Source organism: Aegilops tauschii, chromosome 5 (assembly GCF_002575655.3).
Source record: "Aegilops tauschii subsp. strangulata cultivar AL8/78 chromosome 5, Aet v6.0, whole genome shotgun sequence".
Taxonomy (NCBI): domain Eukaryota; kingdom Viridiplantae; phylum Streptophyta; class Magnoliopsida; order Poales; family Poaceae; genus Aegilops; species Aegilops tauschii.
Window position 1 is genome coordinate 72,275,728 of NC_053039.3, and position 24,338 is coordinate 72,300,065.

Consider the following 24,338-nt stretch of genomic DNA (forward strand, 5'->3'; position numbering starts at 1 on the left):
TTCATTGCCGAGGTTCACCTCCTCCTCGGAGGGCGGATGGTAACTACCGTCCTCCGAGTCTTCTTCCCTGGCCTGTTTGTCAGGGCTGACTTGACTATCTTCCCGATTGTCTCGTTCGGCAGTTTGTTCATTGGGTTCCTCTGTATCTTCGGCACCATCCGGAGTGTTGTCGTTTCCTGTGCCGGTGTTGCTGTCTCTACTGCGGCGTGATTTAGAGCGGCACCCCTGACGCCGGCGTTTTCGTTGTGCCTTAGGAGGGTCCTCCTTCGCTGGGTTTTCCTTGTCGTCGGCACTGTTATTTTTGGGCGTTCTACCATGTATACGTCGTATGAGGAAGTGGCCGTCCATCGTCCAGTAAATGGCGGATTTTGGCTCTACTCCTCGTCGGCATTGTCGTCCATACTGTCGATGTCTTCGTAGCCATAATCAAGCGTGTCGGTTAAATCTTCGACCGTGGCTATAAAGTGGGTGGCGGGTGGGAAGCAAGATTCTCCATCATCAGCCCTAGCTCAAACCGAACATAGTTTGGCTGTGGGTCCCCTGCCAAGGATAGGTTTTTTTAATGAGTTTAGCACATCGCCCAAAGGTGAATGCTGAAAGATGTTTGCGGCACCGAATTCGAAGATCGATAAACGATCAAGTTCGGCGTCCGCGGGCTCAGATGGTTCGGAACTTATGACCGGAGACGAGTCCGGAGTTCTGGTAACGCAGATGTCCCATGAGTTTAGGTCCATGTGCGGCTCCAACGCCGCGGGATCCGTGGCCTCCGTGGCGGGGTTGAGTTTCCCGTCCTTGGATGGCGCAGTATGCTTCGGATCTAAGGCCGGAGCAGTTACAGGAGCTATCTCCTAAAAGCGGTCCGACAACAGATTTAGGTCATGTTCGTCGAGGTGACCAGGAGCAGTCGCCGCGGTCTCGAATCCGGCGAAGATCAAGTCTGCACGGATGTCCGCGACATAGTTCAAGCTCCCAAATCTGACCTGATGGCCAGGGCGTAGCTATCGATCTGTTCCAGATGGCCAAGCGAGTTAGCCGCAGTGCGAAGCCGCCGAACACGAAGATCTGTCCGGGGAGGAAGGTTCCTCCTTGGACAGCGTCATTGTTGACGATTAAAGGGGCAATCGAAACCTTTTCGGGGACGGCACAGTGGAACTCTCAATGAAAGCACCAATGTCGGTGTCAAAACCGGCGGATCTCGGGTAGGGGGTCCCGAACTGTGCGTCTAAGGTCGATGGTAGCAGGAGACATGGGACACGATGTTTACCCAGGTTCGGGCCCTCTCTATGGAGGTAATACCCTACTTCCTGCTTGATTGATCTTAATGAATATGAGTATTACAAGAGTTGATCTACCACGAGATCGTAATGGCTAAACCCTAAAAGCCTAGCCTGTATGACTACGATAATGAATCTCCCTATCCGGACTAAGATCCCCGGTTTATATTGACACTGGAAAGATCTATGGTTATATGAGGTCGGTTACAGAGGGAGGAATCTTCATAATCGGTTGCCAAGCTTGCCTTCCACGCCAAGGAGAGTCCTATCCGGACACGGGTGCAGTCTTCGGTCTTCGTATCTTCACAGCCCATCAGTCCGGCCCATGCTTAACAGGCCGGACGCCCGGGGACCCCTTAGTCCAGGACTCCCTCACACATCATTAGAGAATGATGTGATTGACTTGACCCATTCCGTTAGCTTAGCACTTTATCGTTTAGTATATTGCTATTGCTTTCTTCATGACTTATATATGTTCCTATGACTATGAGATTATGCAACTCCCGAATACCGGAGGAACACTATGTGTGCTACCAAACGTCACAACATAACTGGGTGATTATAAAGGTGCTCTACAGGTGTCTCCGATGGTATTTGTTGAGTTGGCATAGATCAAGATTAGGATTTTTCACTCTGATTGTCGAAGAGGTATCTCTGGGCCCTCTCGGTAATGCACATCACTATAAGACTCGCAAGCAATGTAACTAATGAGTTAGTTGCAGGATGATGCATTAAGAAATGAGTAAAGAGACTTGCCGGTAACGAGATTGAACTAGGTATTGAGATACCGACGATCGAATCTCGGGCAAGTAACATACCGTTGGCAAAGGGAACAACGTATGTTTTTATGCGGTTTAACCGAATAGAATTTGTAGGAACCAATATGGGCATCCAGGTTCCGCTATTGGTTATTGACCGGAGATGAGTCTCGGTCATGTCTACATAGTTCTCAAACCCGTAGGGTCCGCACGCTTAAAGTTCGGTGACGATCGGTATTATGAGTTTATGTGTTTTGATGTATCAAAGGTAGTTCGGAGTCCCGGATATGATCATGGACATGAAGAGGAGTCTCAAAATGGTCGAGACATAAAGATTCATATATTGGACGACTATATTTGGACATCGGAATGGTTCCGGGTGAGATCGGGAATATACCGGAGTACCGGGAGGTTACCGGAACCCCCCGGGAGGTATATGGGCCTTATTGGGCCATAGTGGGAGAGAGGAGAAGGGATCAAAGGAGGGGGCGCCCCCTCAAGCCCAATCCAAATTGGGAGGAGAATATTTGAGTTACGAGTTTGGTCTTCATTTGAAACAATGCGGAATAGTTTCGCAACTCACGCCACCCGGAACACCATAGCGTAATGGTGTGTCCGAACGTCGTAATCGTACTTTACTGGATATGGTGCGATCTATGATGTCTCTTACTGATTTACCGCTATCGTTTTGGGGTTATGCTTTAGACACGGCTGCATTCACGTTAAATAGGGCACCATCTAAATCCGTTGAGACGACACCTTATGAACTGTGGTTTGGCAAGAAACCAAAGTTGTCGTTTCTTAAAGTTTGGGGCTGCGATGCTGATGTGAAAAAGCTTCAACCTGATAAGCTCAAACCCAAATCGGAGAAATGTGTCTTCATAGGGTACCCAAAGGAGACTGTTGGGTACACCTTCTATCACAGATCCGAAGGCAAGACATTCGTTGCTAAGAATGGATCCTTTCTAGAGAAGGAGTTTCTCTCGAAAGAAGTGAGTGGGAGGAATGTAGAACTTGATGAGGTAACTGTACCTGCTCCCTTATTGGAAATTAGTTCATCACAGAAATCTGTTCCTGTGACTCCTACACCAATTAGTGAGGAAGCTAATGATGATGATCATGTAACTTTAGATCAAGTTACTACCGAACCTCGTAGGTCAACCAGAGTAAGATCCGCACCAGAGTGGTTCAGTAATCCTGTTCTGGAGGTCATGTTACTTGACCATGATGAACCTACGAACTATGAGGAAGCGATGATGAGCCCAGATTCCACAAAATGGCTTGAGGCCATGAAATCTGAGATGGGATCCATGTATGAGAACAAAGTGTGGACTTTGGTTGACTTGCCCGATGATCGGCAAGCCATCGAGAATAAATGGATCTTCAAGAAGAAGACTGACGCTGACGGTAATGTTAGTGTCTACAAAGCTCGACTTGTTGCAAAAGGTTTTCGAAAAGTTCAAGGAGTTGACTACGATGAGACCTTCTCACCCGTAGCGATGCTTAAGTCCGTCCGAATCATGTTAGCAATTGTCGCATTTTATGATTATGAAATTTGGCAAATGGATGTAAAGACTACATTCCTGAATGGATTTCTGGAAGAAGAGTTGTATATGATGCAACCTGAAGGTTTTATCGATCCAAAGGGTGCTAACAAAGTGTGCAAGCTCCAGCGATCCATTTATGGACTGGTGCAAGCATCTCGGAGTTAGAATAAACGTTTTGATAGTGTGATCAAAGCATATGGTTTTATACAGACTTTTGGAGAAGCCTGTATTTACAAGAAAGTGAGTGGGAGCTCTGTAGCATTTCTAATATTATATGTGGACGACATATTGTCGATTGGAAATGATATAGAATTTCTGGATAGCATAAAAGGATAATTGAATAAGAGTTTTTCAATGAAAGAGCTCAGTGAAGCTGCTTATATATTGGGCATCAAGATCTATAGAGATAGGTCGAGATGCTTAATTGGACTTTCACAAAGCACATACCTTGATAAAGTTTTGAAGAAGTTCAAAATGGATCAAGCAAAGAAAGGGTTCTTGCCTGTGTTTCAAGGTGTGAAGTTGAGTCAGACTCAATGCCCGACCACTGCAGAAGATAGAGAGAAAATGAAAGGTCTTCCCTATGCTTCAGCCATAGGCTCTATCTTGTATGCAATGCTGTGTACCAGACCTGATGTGTGCCTTGCTATAAGTTTAGCAGGGAGGTACCAAAGTAATCCAGGAGTGGATCACTGGACAGCGGTTAAGAACATCCTGAAATACCTGAAAAGGACTAAGGATATGTTTGTCAGAGTAAATGGCCACGGGTAGCCTAACCGACTCCCCCTGGCTCTTTGAAAAATTATCAGGCCGATTGGGCCTTCAAGCATCCAAAACACTGGGCCGCCCTCCCCTGGTCGGCTATCTCACAGGCCGACTACCGGAAGGCGACCCGACCTAGAGAACCTACCCGAAGATAACCATAAGGTGGCTGACTCCCAGAAGCCGGCCATGCGAAGACCGACTCCCAGAAGCTGGCCATAAGTAGACCGACTCCCAGAAGCCGGCCACAAGAAGACCGACTCCCGGAAGCCGGCCAAGACTGCACCCACCAGGGCTGCACCCACATAACGGTGATGAGACGGGGCGTGGCCACAGTACAGCATGCCACCCCCGAATCCCGGAGCATGCATGGCCACAGTGCGCCGTACGGGTCAGCCATCCCCCATCCGGCGCGGCACTGTTGCCATGTTGGCCGTGACATCACCCACGACAGGCGCCAGTACAGCCCGCGGGCGGCGGGCCCCTTCAGCCAGAGAGACGTTCGAAGGTGGCCAGGCCTCCCCTAGTCGGCCTGAGGCGTAGCCGGCTCCCAATAGCCGGCTACCTCCCTTCCTCGAAGTATGTGCATCATTAAGGAGACAAGGCGAGGTGAGGCTATAGTGAGAGCCCGCCAGGCGGCGGCACTGTAGCCACGCTTACCTCGACAAAGCCCTCGTCATCAGGGGCGAGGCAATAGTAACCAGCCGCCGACAAGGCCCCCAGGCGGTGGGGCCGGCCTGTCGACCAAGAGGCCGGCAGCGGGCGGGACCCACCAGTCGGCGGGCCCCAACGGCCGGCGGAGAAGCCGGCGAGCACAGACACTGACGGCTGGGACCCGCACCCAGTCAGATTACCATTTTATCCCTGGGGGGTAGGCCTATATAAACTCCCAGGGCACCCATGCAAAGGGTTGATCTCTGAGATAGATTTAGACACCACGTAGAGGGAAGAGGAGAGCTAGCCTTGCCTTTCTTCCTCCTCTAGCCAAACAGCTCAAGGAGCACTTGTAGCTACTTGTGTTGATCTAGTGATCATGCGGAGACCCCGCAGAGCAGGACTAGGGGTGTTATCTCCATGGAGAGCCCCGAACCTGGGTAAGATTCGCCGGCGTGCATGTCTTCGCCTTATCCCGTTTCCAGGCACCGGCGATGTCTTACTGGCTCCCACAATGATAAGCCACCCGTTGGCATATGTCGCACCTACCACCCGACATTTGGCGCCCACCGTGGGGCCAGGTTCTGGACGGGAACCCTTTTCCTCCCCCGCGAGCGTAGCCAGCCCGCTATGCCCGATGGCGCTTGCCCCGACGCGCTGCAAGGCGTCGACGACGCTTGTGCGGCGAGCTGCCTCGCCGATCTTCTTGGCGAGGCTCGCATCTCCGATGAGCCTGCGTTCGACGCGGGCACAGACTGCCCCGAGAGCCGCCTCGTCAGCCTTCTCCACCAGCTTCACATCTCCAGCGAGCTTGCTATGGACTTGGAGTCGGTCGGCTCCACCGACTCGATGCTTGTCGACTCCGACACGACATTGCTTGAGGCCTTCCCCACCAACGTGGTGATCATCGACGACCCTCTCCCTCGAGCCGACAGTGGCAGCAGCGCTGTCACTGAGGTGCTGGTCATCAGCGACGGCGCCGTCTCGGGCGAGAACGCCCACGACGCCCTACAAGAGGCAATGCACGACTTGTCCGTCCCCATCCCGGCCGACGCCGACGCCGAGACTCTGGAGGCACGCCGCCTCGCCCTCATCGCGGAGGGCCAGAAGATAGCATCCATGAGACGCCTCACTGAGGGTCAGCAGCGCGAAGTCGACCGCGCCGCCTTTGGTACGCCGCCTCCTGGCGAGCCGAGCCGAGCCAGCCTCGTCAAGAAGCGCGACGCGGCCATCGCCAGCATGCTGGGAGCAGACCGCCCAGTCTACGCCACGCCACTCGAGAACCTGCGTGCCGCTCAGGCGGCCGTAGACGAGCTGAACGGGCTGGGGGCTGATGAGCTCCCCTACATGACTAGACGCATCCAGCAGCTGATCGACGCGGCCGCAGAACGACATGAAGCCGGCGCTCGCGCTGAAAGTCCTCCCCCACGCCAAGAGCACGGCGCGACATCCCGGACGCCGACTGCAAGCGGCGCCCGCGCAAGAAAAGACAAGGAGCCGGCTGCTAGCCGTAGTCGGACTCGGGTCACCATTGAGCGCGACGCAGAAGGCCGCCCCCGAGCGGTGGAATGACAAGGCAATCCACCTCCCCCCCCCCGCCTCGTGGGGAGAGATATTCCACCCCGGCGCCTGTCACGCATCCGACTCTTGGTGGCCGACTAGGACACCGCAAAGGAGTCGGCGAGAATGATGCCCGCCACCGGATCGACCGCCTAGCGCAATCCCTGGTGCTAGAAGAAGAAGATGATGTCGGCCCGCCTTGCTTTGCCCCCCGCATCCGCGACGAGCCCTTCCCCAAAGGGTTCTCACTCCCAAGAGACACGCCAAAATACAACGGCTCCGTGAAGCCGGAGGACTGGTTGATCGACTACTCCACCGCAGTCAGCATAGCAAACGGCAACAGGCGCGTTGCCGTGAAGTACGTCCCTCTCATGCTTCAAGGCACGGCACGCACCTGGCTGAACAGCCTGAAGCCCTACAGCGTCAACAGCTGGCTAGACTTCACGAAAGTCTTCGTCCCCAACTTCACCAGCATATACAAGTGGCCTCCCAAGCCCCGCCAGCTCTCCTTGTGCGTCCAAGGGCCCGGCGAATCGACTCGCGACTACCTCACGCGTTGGGCCGAGCTCCACAACTCCTGCGAGGGCGTGCACGAGGTTCAAGCCATAGAGTACTTCACCGCCGGGTGCCGAGAAGGCACCCTCCTCAAGCACTGACTCCTCTGCGATGAGCCGACTACCCTCGACGAGCTGCTGATCATAGCAGACAAGTACGCCATGTCCGACTCTTCGATGAAGACCGAGCTTCGAGTGGACGCCTCTGGAAAGGTGCTTGCTCCGGCTCCCAAGACGCCGGCTGGTGACTCCAACCGACGCCCCTACCAGAACGACCACAAGCGCAAGGCCCCTATGCTGCCTTCCACCAGTCGGCAAGTAGCCATCGTCGAAGACGAACAGCCCGAAGAGCGGCCCGCGCCCAAGAAGAAGGGCGGCAGGCCGGCTTGGCAGCCGGCTTTCTCCTACGAGCAAACTCTTGATGCCCCCTGCAAGTTCCACAGCGGCGCGAAGCCGTCCAACCACACGACCCGGAAGTGCCATTGGCTCACGCGGATCTCCAAGGGCGAGGGGCTGCTGCCGCCTCCACCTCCTGGCCTGCCGCCTCCAGCCCCTCAGCAGCCGGCCGTCCGACCAGCAGTCGGAGCCATTCAAGATGAGTTCCCAAATGAGCACGCCGCCTACGTCGTCTTCACGAGCCAAATTGAAGACAAGCGCAGTCGGCGCCGATAGCACCAAGACGTCAACGCGGTCGCCTCCAGCAACCCCGAGTTCATGCATTGGTCTGAGAAGCCTATCAGCTGGAGCCGGGCCGATCACCCAGAGGTGATGCTGTCTCCCGGCTCTTATGCGTTGGTGTTGGATGCCACCCTCGCGACAGAAAGGCGAGCTGCCCATTTCTCCCGTGTGCTGATTGATGGTGGAAGCAGCATCAACATACTGTACCGCGACACCATGGAGAAGTTGAACATCAAGACGAAGCAACTCATGCCAAGCCGGACTGTGTTCCATGGCATCGTACCCGGCTTGTCCTGTTCCCCAATCGGCAAGATCAAGATGGATGTTCTCTTCAGAGACAAGGATCACTTTCACCGAGAAGCGATCTGGTTTGAAGTAGTGGATCTAGAGAGCCCTTACCACGCATTGCTTGGCCGACCTGCCCTGGCCAAGTTCATGGTTGTGCCTCACTACGCCTACCTCAAGATGAAGATGCCGAGTTCAAAGGGGATCATCACCATAGCCGAAGATTACAAGAAATCCACCAAGTGTGCTGCAGCCAGCAGCCGGCTGGCCGAGTCCCTCGTGATTGCTGAAGAGAAGAAGATGCTGGACCGAGTCGTGGCCATGGCCGGCAAGCAGCCGACCCTGTCCCCCAACCCCAAGGAATATGATGCTCAGGGCTCCTTCCAGCCGGCCAAGGAAACAAAGAAGATACCTCTGGACCCGGAGAACCCGGAGAGGTTTGCTGTCATTGGTGCAAACCTGGACAGCAAATAGGAAGGCGAGCTCGTCGACTTCCTCCGTGAGAATCAGGACATCTTTGCATGGTCCCCAAAAGACATGCCGGGTGTTCGGAAGGATTTCGCCGAGCACAAGCTACATGTTCGAGCGGACGCAAAACCAGTCAAGCAGCCTCTCCGCCGACTGTCGGAGGAGAAGAGAAGGATCGTAGGAGAAGAGATAGCCCGGCTCCTGGCAGCCAGCTTCATTATGGAGGTGTTTTTTCCAGAGTGGCTTGCCAATCCGGTCTTGGTGTTGAACAAGAACAATAAATGGCGTATGTGTACAAATTACACCAGCCTCAACAAAGCCTGCCCCAAAGATCCGTTAGCCCTACCACGGATCGATCAAGTGATAGACTCCACAGCCGGATGCGAGTTGTTGAGTTTCTTGGACGCTTACGCAGGCTACCACCAGATCCAGCCGACCGCCTGAAGACCGCCTTCATCACACCATTCGGAGCTTTCTGCTACCTGACTATGACATTCGGCTTGAGAAATGTCGGTGCCACTTTTCAGCGTTGCATGCAGAAATGCCTCCTCAGAGAAGATGATATTGTGGTGAAGACGGAGAAGCGCGGCACCCTGCTGGAAGATCTTAGAGAAACATTTGCCAACTTGCGCCGGTTTCAGATCAAGCTCAACCCGGAGAAATGCGTGTTCGGAGTACCAGCCGGCCAGCTTCTAGGCTTTTTGGTCTCCGAACGCGGCATTGAGTGCAACCCAGTGAAGATCAAGGCCATAGAGAGAATGGAGATTCCTACCAAGCTGCGAGACGTCCAGAAGTTTACCGGGTGCCTGGCCTTCCTAAACCGCTTTATCAGCCGGCTAGGAGAGAAGGCTCTCCCCCTTTACCGACTCATGAAGAAGTCCACCCACTTTGAGTGGAACGACCAAGCAGACCAAGCTTTCCATGAGTTGAAGAAGATTGTAACACCCCGGATGTAACTTTCCATATTTGTAACTCCAACTCTTGCCATTTTCGGCTATGTGTTATGATATTCCCTTTGTGGTTGGGTTTTGTCTTTCGTTTTGCATTTTTTTCATGTCATGCATCTCATATCATGTCATCATGCGCATCTCTTTTGCATACGTGTTCGTCTCATGCATCCGAGCATTTTCCCCGTTGTCCGTTTTGCAATCCGACACTCCCACATGCACCGGCGCACCCCTCTTGTTTCTTTTCGTGAGCGGGTGTTAAACGTTCTCGGAATGGATCGAGTCTTGCCAAGTGGCCTTGGTATACCACCGGTAGACCACCTGTCCAGTTTCATTCCATTTGAAGGTCGTTTGATGCTCCAACGGTTAACCGGGTAACCGCAAAGTCCTTTTGTGTGTTGCAGCAAACCCCCCCTCCAAACAGCCCAATAACCTATCTAAGTCCCCTCCATGCTCTCGGTCGTTCGATCACGATCGTGTGGGCGAAAACCGCACTCCATTTGGAGTCTCCTAGCTCCCTCTACCTATACATACACCTTCCCCTCCAAAAATTCTCGGGCAAACCCTAGCCTTCTCCTCCCTCTCGCTCGGCGGACATGTCCGCGCGCCGCCGGACGAAACCCGCCGCCGCCCCGCTCCAGTGAGAGAGCGCCACGTGTCCTCCCGGCCGCCCGCGCCGCGCCGGCCCGCCGAGCCCGCGTTCGGCCCCCGCGGCCCGCACCGCGCGCGCGCCGCCCCGCGCTGCCCGTGGCTCCTCCGCCGCCCGCACCCGCCGTCGCCGACCCCGACCGCCGGCGCCTCCTCCCTCTCCGGTTGACCTCCGGCCGTCCTCTCCTTCTCCCTCTCCGGCAAGATCTCCGGTGAACCTCGAAGGCCGCGCCGGATCTGGATCTGAAGGTTGACCCCGTATTATCTTCTAAGTCCCCGAATTATCACAATATGTTACTATGTTCATCTCATTATATCTCATCGCATACTGCTCCGTTTCATGCGCATGATATATCGAAATGTTCGACTCGAGATGCTCGTCATTTGGTTTCATTGTGCCATGCTCGTTTGAGTTCATCTTGATGCCCAAATCTCTGGTGCAAGAGTGCTATATGATGTTTACTGCTGTTACTTATCAGAACTTGATGTTTTGTTATTTTTGTTGCATTTGATGTGTGCATCTTATGGGCATGAGCTCCACAGGTGTCTTGATCTATGCCATGCCATCTTGACAGAGATGTATGCCATGTATTTTTTTGATCTATGTGGTGACTAGCACAAGCATGCAAACTGGGCTTCGTGATGTTTCTGTTTTCAGGGACTTAGGATTTTGCTGTCTGTTACTGCTGTTATTTTGTTGCCATGTATGCATGTGTCTACAGTGAGATCCATGCTTCTTTTGAGTATGTTTAGTAAGGATGTTTTGTAGATATAGTTGTGCTCATCCATCCATGCCCCTGTTTGCAATTATGGAGTGCCATAGCATATCTTAATCTTGCTCTACTTTTGCTATAAAATGTTCCTGGAAGATTGTTAACATGATATTCAATTTTGCCAAGGTTGTTGTAGTTGATCCATACATGCTATGAACTTGCTCTTACCATGGTTAGCTTCATGAACATGTCTTCATGCTGTAGGTATGCTTGTTTTGTCATGCATTGCTTTGTGATGAGTGAATCGAGCTTGCAAAGGTGCCTTCGTACTGCTGTGAATGCCATGTTCTGTTTTCTGCTAAGTCTGAAACCTGTTAATGAAACTTGCTATGTTTACATGGGTGCCATCATATCTTTTGTGCCTTTTTGGCTTATGGTCAGTAGGGGCTTTTGTTCTATGCATTTAGTAGATTCAGACTATTCCTTGTGTTTCTATATTAAGTTCCTGTAGCATGTGTTTTGCTTGCTCTGAACATTGCTACCTGATGCTGTTTCAGCCATGTCCAGTAATTTCACCAAGTCTGTGAAGCTGATATCTTTTGCATTTTTGCCATGCTTGTTTGAACCTGTTATGGTGTGATCTAGCCGTAGCTCAGTGTTCATCTTTTGTCAAGCATCTCCTGCAGATTACTGCCATGTGCTTTTTTGCTATGTTGGAGTGCTGTAGCATAGTTACTTGATGTATTCTAAGTGCTATCATGCTGTTAATCGTAGAATCGTGTCATCCTTGTCTTACTTGCCATTTGCAAACCGTGCATCCGTTTCCGGTGATCTTTATATCGATTTCGACCGAAATCATCTCATATTTCCAGTGGCATACTTGGTTTGCCAAGTTACTGCCTTGTTCATCCTTTTCCTTCCGGAGCACGCATATGCATCGCATATCACTTCTCGCATATCATGCATGTATTGCATCATGTTGTTTGTGCATTTTCCGTGATTGATTGTGGTTCCATTGCTTGTGTTCTTGCTGTGGGTAGAGCCGGGAGATGAGTTCGTGAACGAGGAACCTGTTGAGTACGCTTACGAGGATCAAGCTTTCGACAACTCTGAGAACCTTGCAGGCAAGATGACCATATCCTCGAAATCACTTCTATCTTTGCTTTGCAGTTGTTCTTTCTATTGCCATGTTGCGTTACCTACCACTTGCTATATCATGCCTCCCATATTTGCCATGTCAAGCCTCTAACCATCCTTTCCTAGCAAACCGTTGTTTGGCTAAGTTACCGCTTTTGCTCAGCCCTTCTTATAGCGTTGCTAGTTGCAGGTGAAGTTGAAGTTGGTTCCATGTTGGAACATGGATATATTTTGGGATATCACAATATCTCTTATTTAATTAATGCATCTATATATTTGGTAAAGGGTGGAAGGCTCGGTCTTATGCCTGGTGTTTTGTTCCACTCTTGCCGCCCTAGTTTCCGTCATACCGGTATTATGTTCCTTGAGTTTGCGTTCCTTACGTGGTTGGGTGATTTATGGGGCCCCCTTGACAGTTCGCCTTGAATAAAAATCCTCCAGCAAGGCCCAACCTTGGTTTTACCATTTGCCACCTAAGCCTTTTTCCCTTGGGTTTTCGCGAGCCCGAGGGTCATCTTTATTTAACCCCCCCGGGCCAGTGCTCCTTCGGGTGTTGGTCCGAACCGAGCCGCCTGCGGGGCCACCTCGGGGAAACTCGAAGTCTGGTTTTACTCGTAGCCTGTCTCATCCGGTGTGCCCTGAGAACGAGATATGTGCAGCTCCTATCAGGATTTGTCGGCACAGTCGGGCAGTCTTGCTGGTCTTGTTTTACCATTGTCGAAATGTCTTGTAAACCGGGATTCCGAGACTGATCGGGTCTTCCCGGGAGAAGGTTTATCCTTCGTTGACCGTGAGAGCTTATAATGGGCTAAGTTGGGACACCCCTGCAGGGTATTATCTTTCGAAAGCCGTGCCCGCGGTTATGAGGCAGATGGGAATTTGTTGATGCCCGGTTGTAGAGAACTTGACTCTTGACTTAATTAAAATACATCAACTGTGTGCGTAGCCGTGATGGTCTCTTCTCGGCAGAGTCCGGGAAGTGAACACAGTTTGAGTTATGCATGAACGTAACTAGTTTTCAGGATCACTTCTTGATCATTTCTAGCTTCACGACCGTTGCGTTGCTTCTCTTCTCGCTCTCTTCTGCGTATGTTAGCCACCATATATGCTTAGTGCTTGCTGAAGTTCCACCTCATTACACCATCCTTTCCTATAAGCTTGAATAGTCTTGATCTCGCAGGTGTGAGATTGGTGAGTCCTCGTGACTCACAGATTCTACCAAAACAGTTGCAGGTGCCGACGATACCGGTGCATATGACGCAACCGAGCTCAAGTGGGAGTTCGACGAGGAACGTGGCCGTTACTATGTTTCTTTTCCTGATGATCAGTAGTGGAGCCCAGTTGGGACGATCCGGAATCTAGCATTTGGGGTTATCTTATTTTCATTTGGATTTGACCGTAGTCGGTCTATGTGTGGATTTTGGATGATGTATGAATTAATTTATGTATTGTGTGAAGTGGCGATTGTAAGCCAACTCTCGTTATCCCATTCTTGTTCATTACATGGGATTGTGTGAAGATGACCCTTCTTGCGACGATACCTACAATGCGGTTATGCCTCTAAGTCGTGCCTCGACACGTGGGAGATATAGCCGCATCGTGGGCGTTACAAAGATGCTGACCACACCGCCTGTCCTGGCAGCGCCGACTGAGAAAGAGCCCATGCTCCTTTACATTGCTGCGACTAGCCGAGTGGTCAGTACAGTCATCATGGTCCAACGCCCAGAAGAAGGCCGAGCTCAGTTAGTCCAGAGGCCGGTATATTATTTGAGCGAAGTACTGTCCACCTTGAAGCAAAACTACCCGCATTACCAGAAGATGTGCTATGGAGTGTACTTTGCCGCCAAGAAGCTGAAGCCCTACTTTCAAGAGCATCCCATCACGGTCGTATGCACTGCCCCGCTTGCCGAGATCATAGGCAGCCGGGATGCATCCGGCCGGGTGGCTAAGTGGGCCATTGCGCTGGCTCCTTACACGATCTTCTACCAGCCCCGCACCGCCATCAAGTCCCAAGAATTGGCTGACTTCCTTATCGACTGGGCCGAGCCCAGTACCTACCGCCGGCTCCCGACTCCACTCATTGGCGGATGCACTTCGATGGATCCAAGATGCGCACCGGCTTGGGAGTCGGCATCGTCCTCACCTCTCCCAAGGGCGACAAGCTCAGATACACACTGCAAATCCATTTTGCCGCCTCCAACAATGTGGCCGAGTACGAGGCGCTCATACACGGGCTCCGGCTAGCCAAAGAACTCGGCATACGCTGGATCCTGTGCTATGGTGACTCAGATTTGGTGGTCCAACAGTCATCCGGTGACTGGGACGCCAAGGACGCGAACATGGCGAGCTATCGATTCCTCGTCCAGCAAATCAGCGGATACTTTGAAGGATGCGAGTTCCTCCACGTGCCACGGGCCGACAACGAGCAAGTAGATGCCCTGGCTCGGATCGGCTCCACCCGACAAGCTATACCAATCGGCGTCTCTCTCCAACGTCTCCTCAAACCGTCTGTCAAGCCGTCTCCAGAATCAGACTCCATCTTCGTACCGCCTGCCCCTGATGCAGTCGGATCCGACTTGGGGAACCCAGCAGGCGGCTCGGGGACTTCGATGGGCGACCCGGGGACTGCCGTAGTCGCACCCGACTCGGGGACTTCAGAACCCGGCCCGGGGACTGCAGCAGTCGGCCCGGGGACTGCAACGACACAGCAGGCGGTGGCCGACTCCAACTCTTCACCACCCAACCCACCCACCCAGGTCACAGTAGCCGTACTGACAATAGAAGAAGTCACAGCTCCATCATGGGCCCAGCCCATCCTCAACTTCCTAGTAAATAGAGAGCTGCCGACTGATGAGATCTCGGCAAGACTAGTTCAACGTCGAGCCGGAGCATACGCAATAATAAACAGAGAACTTGTTAAGCATAGCGTCACTGGAGTCTTCCAGCGCTGCGTCGAGCCAGAGAAGGGCATAGCAATCCTCAAGGATATCCACCAAGGCGAATGCGGCCACCACGCGGCCTCAAGATCACTTGTCGCCAAAGCTTTCCGCCATGGTTTCTTCTGGCAAACTGCCTTGGAAGACGCCAAGGAATTAGTCAAATGATGCAAAGGGTGCCAAGTCTTCAGCTCCAAGCAACACCTGCCGGCTTCTGCACTCAAGACCATCCCCCTCACCTGGCCCTTTGCCGTCTGGGGGCTGGACATGGTGGGCCCATTCAAGACGGCCCGCGGCGGCATGAAACATCTGCTTGCCGCCGTGGACAAATTCACCAAGTGGATTGAAGCGAATCCAATCAAGAAGCTGAACGGGCCGACTGCCGTGACATTCATCGTAGATATCACCACTCGGTATGGTATACCACACAGCATCATCACCGACAATGACACGAATTTTGCCAAGGGAGCACTGGCACGTTTCTGCGCGACATAGGGCATCCGACTGGACTTAGCGTCCGTTGCCCACCCGCAGTCAAACGGCCGGGTCGAGCGAGCAAACGGCCTCATCCTCTCCGGCATCAAACCCCGACTGGTCGTACCACTGGAGCGTTCGGCCGGCTGCTGGCTCGATGAGCTGCCGGCCGTCCTTTGGAGTCTGCATACTACCCCGAACAAGTCAATCGGCTTCACTCCTTTCTTCCTTGTATATGGTGCCGAGGCTGTCATCCCAACTGACATCGAGTTCGACTCGCCTCGGGTCACCATGTACACGGAGGTGGAGGCCAAGGAAGCGCGAGAAGACGGTGTCGACCTGCTGGAAGAGGGCCGGCTGTTAGCACTCAGCCGGTCCGCGATCTACCAGCAGGGTTTGCACCGTTACCACAACCGGAAGGTCAAGCAAAGATCCTTACTAGAGGGCGATCTTGTGCTCCGGCTGATCCAGCAAACAGCCGGCCAGCACAAGCTCTCGGTCCCTTGGGAAGGCCCATTCGTCATCAGCAAGGCCCTAGGCAACGACTCCTACTACCTGATCGACGCTCAGAAGCCGAAGGCACGCAAGAGGGACGATTCCGGCAAGGAGTCGGAACGACCATGGAACGCCAATCTCCTGAGAAGATTTTACAGTTAAAAGAAGTATGTATCACGCTACCTTTTTGTATTAAGTACAAGACAACGAGCCCCCCGAGGCGCACTCGGGGACTACCCTCTTTTATCTATGAATGACGAGTGTCATACCTATGAATGTACTATTACATTTGATTTCCTATCTGGCACCGGGTTCGACTAGTCGGCCCGGGGACTGGCCGCCTTGAGTTATATTAAAGTTCTACCTGAAGTAAGACAAGTAGTGTGCCGGCACCCGAGCCCTCTCTTATTTGAAAGTCGCAGCTCGAAGAACCGACTGTCCGACTGGCAAGAGCCAAAGGCAAAAGGATGCCCACACGAAAAACGGCTAAGGACTAACGAACCTATATAACAGAAGCCGGCCTCCCACCACACCTACCGGCTGTCAGAACAGCCGGCTGGCCGGCTTCCCATTCACTTCGCTACAATCCAAGAAAGCTAGAGTACTTGCCCTCCCAACCGGCCAAGCACTTCTCCAGCCACAGACTGCAGAGCAGCTGTCCGGCTGGGAAGGCGGCGACCAAGGGAGGGCGGCAAAGGAAACAACCAAAGAATGAAAAGCAAGAACAATGGGAAGCCAAAACACACGCATGATTATATTTACACATAAGGCCTTCAACAGGCCGGCAGTCAACATAATTTGAATACACCCCCAGTGGGTGGAACTGCGCAAACTTAACAAAATATTGTTCGAAGAGCAATAAACAGGAAAGCAAAGGCGGCGGATCAGACGAAGGTCGTAACAGGCGAGCCGGGCTGGTCGGTGGAGACGGCAGTGCTAGCTGGAGGAGTGGCCGGCTGGCGAGTCTCAGCTTGATCATCGCCGGCTGCAGGCGGCGTGCTCGCACGCGCCTCGTTGCTGGAGGCACGATCAAGTTGAGGCTGGCCGGTTGCTCCACTGTCTGGCACGGCTCTTCACCATCCTCTCCCTCCTCCTCTTCGCCCTCGTCACTGGAGTCGATCTCCTTCGCCGAGTCCTCACCATCCGCCGGGTTCAGCCTGAACCACTCCTCCGGCTGAGTAGTGCCGTTATCATCCACCTCAGGAGCAAAGGCGCTGGTGTCGGTGTAGTCGACGATTGCCGAAGCGCGTTGGATGATAGCCGGCCGCACCGCCTCCAACTCCTCGTCAGCCTCCTACCGCCAGGTGGCCAGCTGGTCCAAGCTCAACTCGGGATACCAGGCTTTGACGTACTGCAGCGCCCGCCTGGCGGCTGACCGAGCTGCAGAAGCCTTCCAGGCCTCAAAGCAGCATACCGCTACCTCCAGCCAGTCGGCAGTCCGACTGGGGGTACGGGGAACCGCCTTGCCAGGCCAGAGGGCGGCCAGCACTTGCGCCCCAACGCGCTGAAGACGGCGGAGCATGCGGTGAGCCAGTTGGAGGCGGGCTTGGATTGCCAGAAGCTGCTCCTCAAGCGACCGACGAGCATTCGGCGCGATCTCCACACCGGCTTGCCTTCGTGCCTCGCGGTGGGCCTCGACGACCTGGTTGGCGGCGGTAGAGTAACCAGGGAAGTACTCTGCACAAGAAAGAAAGAAAGAGAAATAACACAAAGTCAGAGAATGGACTAAATGGCAAGCGGCAAGCAAGAAACGAAGAAGAGGGCGGCCTACCGTCGACCAAGTCTTCGATCTGGCCGTATCCACTGATCAGCGACTGCCTTGCCTCAGCCCAGCTCGCCGCCTCGGTCTCGTACTCGGCCTGAAGGGCGGCCTCGCTGTCCTGCACCGCCATGTGGCTCTCCTCCTGGTCGGCCAGCCTCTTGACCAGGCGGTCACGCTCCTGAACCAAGGCGTCAAACTCGGCTTCCTTGGCGCGAAGGGCGGTCTGGGTCCCACCCAGCTGCTCCCTCAGTCTGGCGTTGGCCTCTGCAGATATGGCAAAGAAGAAAAAAGCAATAAGAAAGAAGTCGTCAGGAAAGATCCGACCGGACTGCTCAGTAGTCGGCCCGAATCTCGGGGACTACACCCAGTTGGTGCGCTGACGCGCCCCCACGTGAGATAAAAGATGAAGCACTTACTCCGGCTCTCAGTTAGATCAGCAGTCTTCTGGGTCAGCTCCCGAGCCTGGGAGTTGAAGGCAGCCGCACGGAGGTTGTGGTAGTCCTGCAAGTCGGACAGAGAAGCGAACAAGAGCAAGATAAGCAATCAAAGTCTACTAAGAAGTTCCAAGCCGCCTGCTCAGCAGCCGACTCGGAACTCGGGGACTACACCTAGTGGGTGCGCTGGCGCGCCCCACAGAAGAAAGCAAGATCAAGAAACAGAAAAGCGGGAAGACTAACCCGAATGGCCGCCCGTGTCGCGAGGAACTCATCATTGTACTGCCTCAGCACGACGGCCTGGGACTGAAGCCGGTTCCGGACATCTTGCGCCGCCATGTTCACCACGGCCGTCCCGCCACCCGGCGTCCACCCCGAGCTGGCGTTGGCTGTCTCCAGATCCTGGGTCGACGAGCTAGAGCCCGCGGCCTTCTGCGGGTCTGGCGCCGAAGTCGCCTTCGCCGCGCGCTGGCGTGATGACGATCGGACCACCAGGTCCGTCTTCGCTGTCGGCTCACCTCCAGCCGGCCGCACGGGCGGCGCGTCAAGTCGGCCGCCTCGGTCCGCCCCAGTCGGCGATGGCGGTGCCGCCTCCCTCTCCCAGACGACGACGTCGTCCTCCTCCCTCTCCATCCCCGGTAGGTTGCCGCCGGCTTCCTCCGGCGGGGGCTCCGGGATCTCGGGCACCGCGACACGCAGGGGGGGTGACAAGCAAGGCCCCCTCTGCTGCCGCTGCGGCTGCAGCCTCCGCCTGGGCCTTGGCCGCCGCGTCGGCTTGTGCCTTTGCCGACTCCTCCGCCATCTGCTGCGCTGCCTTGGCAGCGGCCTCCCTCAGCTCCTCCGCCTCCCGCTCCTCCCGCGCCTCCCGCGCATTCCGCTCCGTTGCCACTTGAAGCTTGGCACAGGGGTCTACGCGGCGGGTGTTTGCGGATCCTCCCACCGATCCAACTACGGAGGCGGCAGCGACCCGCTCAAGAGAGAGCGGAGCCCTGTTTGATAAGACAAGACAAGGATTCAGAAATTGACAAGAAAAGAAGAAGGAATATGCAAGAAAATCAACACTTACGCCGAAACTGTTTGCGGCTGCTTCACCACCTTGCCGAAGCGGGCCGCCTTCGCGGCCGCCTCGTCCTGCCTGGTCGCCGACGCCTCGCTCTTGGGCTTCTTCGGCCGATTGCCGAACAAGCCCGACGCAGCCCGGCGCTTCTGCGCGCCGCCTCGAGCAGGCGGCACGGCGGATGAACCCGCGCCATGGTCAGACGCCGGCTGGCGGCGCGGGACGATTTCCGCCTCGTCATCTTTCGGCCAGTCGTCGAAGCTGGCTCCAAGCCCGTAGCCGCCTCCTTCACCGCCTCTTGCCTCGGTGTTATTGTCCATGGCGGCCGCCCCCAAGTCGGGGTCCTCCAAGTCATGCTCCGCCCGGTCGGCGAGAAATTGGCGATCCGCCCCCGCTGTCCCGGCCGCAGGTCGAAGGAGAGGGCTCTGCCAAGACATGCCGACTGGTCACAGTCGGCCAAGAAAAACTTGGTGACAAAACTAAAGAAGAAAAGATAAAGAAAGCATACCATAGGCGGGGGATTGGCACGGGAGTACGGCTCCTTGCCAAACTGCCACTCTGCGGAGAGCTTGCAGTTCGCGAGATAGTTCACCATATGAGCCACCTCGTCATGAGGCATCTCCTTGGTGCACATCCGACTCGGATTGAGTTGGCCGCTCATTTGACTGATCAAATGAGGGCGACCTTGAAGTGGGAGCACCCGGCGCACCACGAAGGCGGTCAGCAGGTCGGACCCAGTCAGGCCCTCCGACTGGATCATTACCCGGAGTCGGGCGACGGCGGCGGCTCCAGCCGGCGACAGCGTCCTGGCCCGATAGGAGCACTGGGGCCGCCTCCCAGCCGGCGGGCCGGCTACGTAAGCCGGAAAATTGACGTAGTCGCCTTGCGGGGCGACGTTCTTCACGTAGAAGTACGATTTCTGCCAGAGCTTCACAGACTGGATCATCGTGATGGCAGGGAAGGGGTTGTCGGCTGCCGGCCTCCGCACCGCGATGAAGGCGCCGCTCTGAGCCGGCACGCCCTGCATGCGGGTGACAAGCTTGGATTGGAAGAATCCCCCCCAGAGCTCGACAGTGGGAAGGACGCCGAGGAAGCCCTTGCACAGAGTGACGAAGGCGGACAGCAGCACCACCGTGTTTGGAGTGAGGTGGTGCGGCTGGAGCTGATAGAATTCGAGGAAGGAGTGGAAGAAGGCACTCGCGGGCAGGCCGAGGCCGCGCAGGAAGTGCGAGCAGAAGATTACCCGCTCGCCCTCCTCCGGCGCCGGCGTGATCTCCTTCTTCGGCGCAAGATGGACCCGCACCTGGTCCTCGCCGGGCATCCGCCGCGTCTTGCAGAGGAAGTCGATGTGGTCTGCGTGGACATTGGAGCTGTCCCATTCTCCGCCGTGCTGCATGACGGCAAGAAGCTGGCGAGAAAGGGCGCGGCGACGGCGAAATCATGGCCCCGTGGCGGCGAAGCTGCGGGGTAGTGCGAAGACTAGAGGGATGGCGCGGCGGCGAAGGGCTGCTGCGGCGGAGAAGGAAAGGAAGAAAATGGCGGAGCGAGGGGAGCGTGCGAGCGCCTGCCGTTCCCCCTCCTCCCCCTACTTATAGCCTCGTGTGGCGAAGCCGAGGAGGCGAGGCGTGGGCGGGAACGTGGGATTAACTGCGCCCACTCCCCCATGTTCTGCGATTACTGCGCCCTAACGACGTGCAGAAACTGCCGCCAGAAGGCGTGCGGCCCGCTTTGGGCCACAGAGAATCCGCGCTTGGGCCTAGGCGTGGGAGTGATGGGCCCCCGGCCTGCGGCGATGTCCCATCGCGCGCATGGGCTGGCAGGCTTTTTTCAGCCGGAGGGTGCCACGTGGTATTCGGGCGGCGAGCGGCCGGCCCGCAACCCGGCGTGCGCACCAACCGACTCCCGCCTTCAGACTTCAAAATCTCGCCAAGACGGCATACCCAACCGAAGCCGGCTCCTAGCTGCTGGCTCTTCAAGATAGGAAGCTGACCGAGCTTCTCGTCCTCCTCTCAGCCTCGAAGCCCAACCAGCTTCGGGGACTACTGTCGGATTAAATGGCCACGGGTAGACTAACCGACTCCCCCTGGCTCTTTGAAGAATTATCAGGCTGATTGGGCCTTCAAGCATCCAAAACACTAGGCCGCCCTCCCCTGGTCGGCTATCTCACAGGCTGACTGCCGGAAGACGACCCGACCTCGAGAACCTCCCCGAAGATAACCATAAGGTGGCCGACTCCTAGAAGTCGGCCATGAGAAGACCGACTCCCAGAAGCCGGCCACAAGAAGACCGACTCCCGGAAGCAGGCCAAGACTGCACCCACCAGGGCTGCACCCACATAATGGTGATGAGACGGGGCGTGGCCACGGTACAACATGCCACCCCCGAATCCCAGAGCATGCATGGCCACAGTGCGCCGTACGGGTCAGCCATCCCCCGTCCGACGCGGCACTGTTACCATGTTGACCGTGACGTCACCCATGACAGGCGCCAGTACAGCCCGCGGGCGGCGGGCCCCTTCAGCCAGAGAGACGTTCGAAGGCGGCCAAGCATCCCCTAGTCGGCCTGAGGCGTAGCCGGCTCCCAATAGCCGGCTACCTCCCTCCCTCGAAGTATGTGCATCATTAAGGAGGCAAGACGAGGTGAGGCTACAGTGAGAGCCCGCCAGGCGGCGGCACTGTAGCCACGCTTACCTCGACAAAGCCCTCGTCATCAGGGGGGAGGCAACAGTAACCAGCCGCCGACAAGGCCCCCAGGCGGTGGGGCCTGCCTGTCGACCAAGAGGCCGGCAGCCGGCGGGACCCACCAGTCGGCGGGCCCCAACGGCCGGCGGAGAAGCTGGCGAGCACAGACACTGACGGCTGGGACCTGCACCCAGTCGAATTACCATTGTATCCCTGGGGGTAGGCCTATATAAACCCCTAGGGCACCCATGCAAAGGGTTGATCTCTGAGATATATTTAGACACCACGTAGAGGGAAGAGGAGAGCTAGCTTTGCCTTTCTTCCTCCTCTAGCCAAACAGCTCAAGGAGCACTTGTAGCTACTTGTGTTGATCTAGTGATCATGCGGAGACCCCGCAGAGCAGGACTAGGGGTGTTATCTCCACGGAGAGCCCCGAACCTGGGTAAGATTCGCCGGCGTGCATGTCTTCGCCTTATCCCGTTTCCAGGCACCGGCGATGTCTTACTGGCTCCCACAATGATAAGCCACCCGTTGGCATATGTCGCACCTACCACCCGACAATGTTTCTCGTTTATGGAGGTGACAAAGAGCTCGTCATAAATGGTCACGTTGATGCAAGCTTTGACACTGATCCGGATGACTCTAAGTCACAAACCGGATACGTATTTATATTGAACGGTGGAGCTGTCAGTTGGTGCAGTTCTAAGCAAAGCGTCGTGGCAGGATCTACGTGTGAAGCGGAGTACATAGCTGCTTCCGAAGCAGCAAATGAAGGAGTCTGGATGAAGGAGTTCATATCCGATCTAGGTGTCATACCTAGTGCATCGGGTCCAATCAAAATCTTTTGTGACAATACTGGTGCAATTGCCTTGGCAAAGGAATCCAGATTTCACAAGAGAACCAAGCACATCAAGAGACGCTTCTATTCCATCCACGATCAGGTCAAGGAGGGAGACATAGAGATTTGCAAGATACATATGGATCTGAATGTTGCAGACCTGTTGACTAAGCCTCTCTCACGAACAAAACATGATCAGCACCAAGACTCCATGGGTGTTAGAATCATTACTGTGTAATCTAGATTATTGACTCTGGTGCAAGTGGGAGACTGAAGGAAATATGCCCTAGAGGCAATAATAAAGCTATTATTTATATTTCCATATATCATGATAAATGTTTATTATTCATGCTAGAGTTGTATTAACTGGAAACTTAGTACATGTGTGAATACATAGACAAACAGAGTGTCACTTGTTTGCCTCTACTTGACTAGCTCGTTGAATCAAAGATGGTTATGTTTCCTAGCCATAGACATGAGTTGTCATTTGATTAATAGGATCACATCATTAGAGAATGATGTTATTGACTTGACCCATTCCATTAGCTTAGCACTTGATCGTTTAGTATATTGCTATTGCTTTCTTCATGACTTATACATGTTCCTATGACTATGAGATTATGCAACTCCCGAATACCGGAGGAACACTTTGTGTGCTACCAAATGTCACAACGTAACTGGGTGATTATAAAGGTGCTCTACAAGTGTCTCCGATGGTACTTGTTGAGTTGGCATATATCAAGATTATGATTGTCACTCCGATTGTCGGAGAGGTATCTCTGGGCCCTCTCGGTAGTGCACATCACTATAAGCCTTGCAAGAAATGTAACTAATGAGTTAGTTGCGGGATGATGCATTACGGAATGAGTAAAGAGACTTGCCGGTAACAAGATCGAACTAGGTATTGAGATACTCACGATCGAATCTCAGGCAAGTAACATACCGTTGACAAAGGGAACAACGTATGTTGTTATGCGGTTTGACCGATAAAGATCTTCGTAGAATATGTAGGAACCAGTATGAGCATCCAGGTTCCGCTATTGGTTATTGACCGGAGATGAGTCTCGATCATATCTACATAGTTCTCGAAGCTGTAGGGTACGCACGCTAAAAGTTTGGTGACGATCAGTATTATGAGTTTATGTGTTTTGATGTACCGAAGGTAGTTCGGAGTCCCGGATATGATCACGGACATGAAGAGGAGTCTCGAAATGGTCGAGACATAAAGATCGATATATTGGACGACTATATTTGGACATCGGAATGGTTCCGGGTGAGATCGGGAATATACCGGAGTACCGGGAGGTTACCGGATCCCCCCCGGGAGGTATATGGGCCTTATTGGGCCATAGTGGGAGAGAGGAGAAGGGAGCAAAGGAGGGGGCGCCCCTCCCCCCCCCCCCAAGCCCAATCCAAATTGGGAGGGGGGCCTGACGACGGTATGTACCTAGGGTAGGGTCAGATGCCTGACCTAGATACCCTCCCCAAGGACATTACCCTAAAGACAGAAGCATTCCACTCAGAAGATTCAATGTCACTCGACCATAGTAATAGTCACTAGATGACCAGAAGATCTAAAGCCACTCTGTACAGCACCGGTCGGGCATTTACTCTGTAGACTTAATTGTCATTCATGTATCTTTATTACTGGCGTTACTAGTAACTCCCATCTTTAT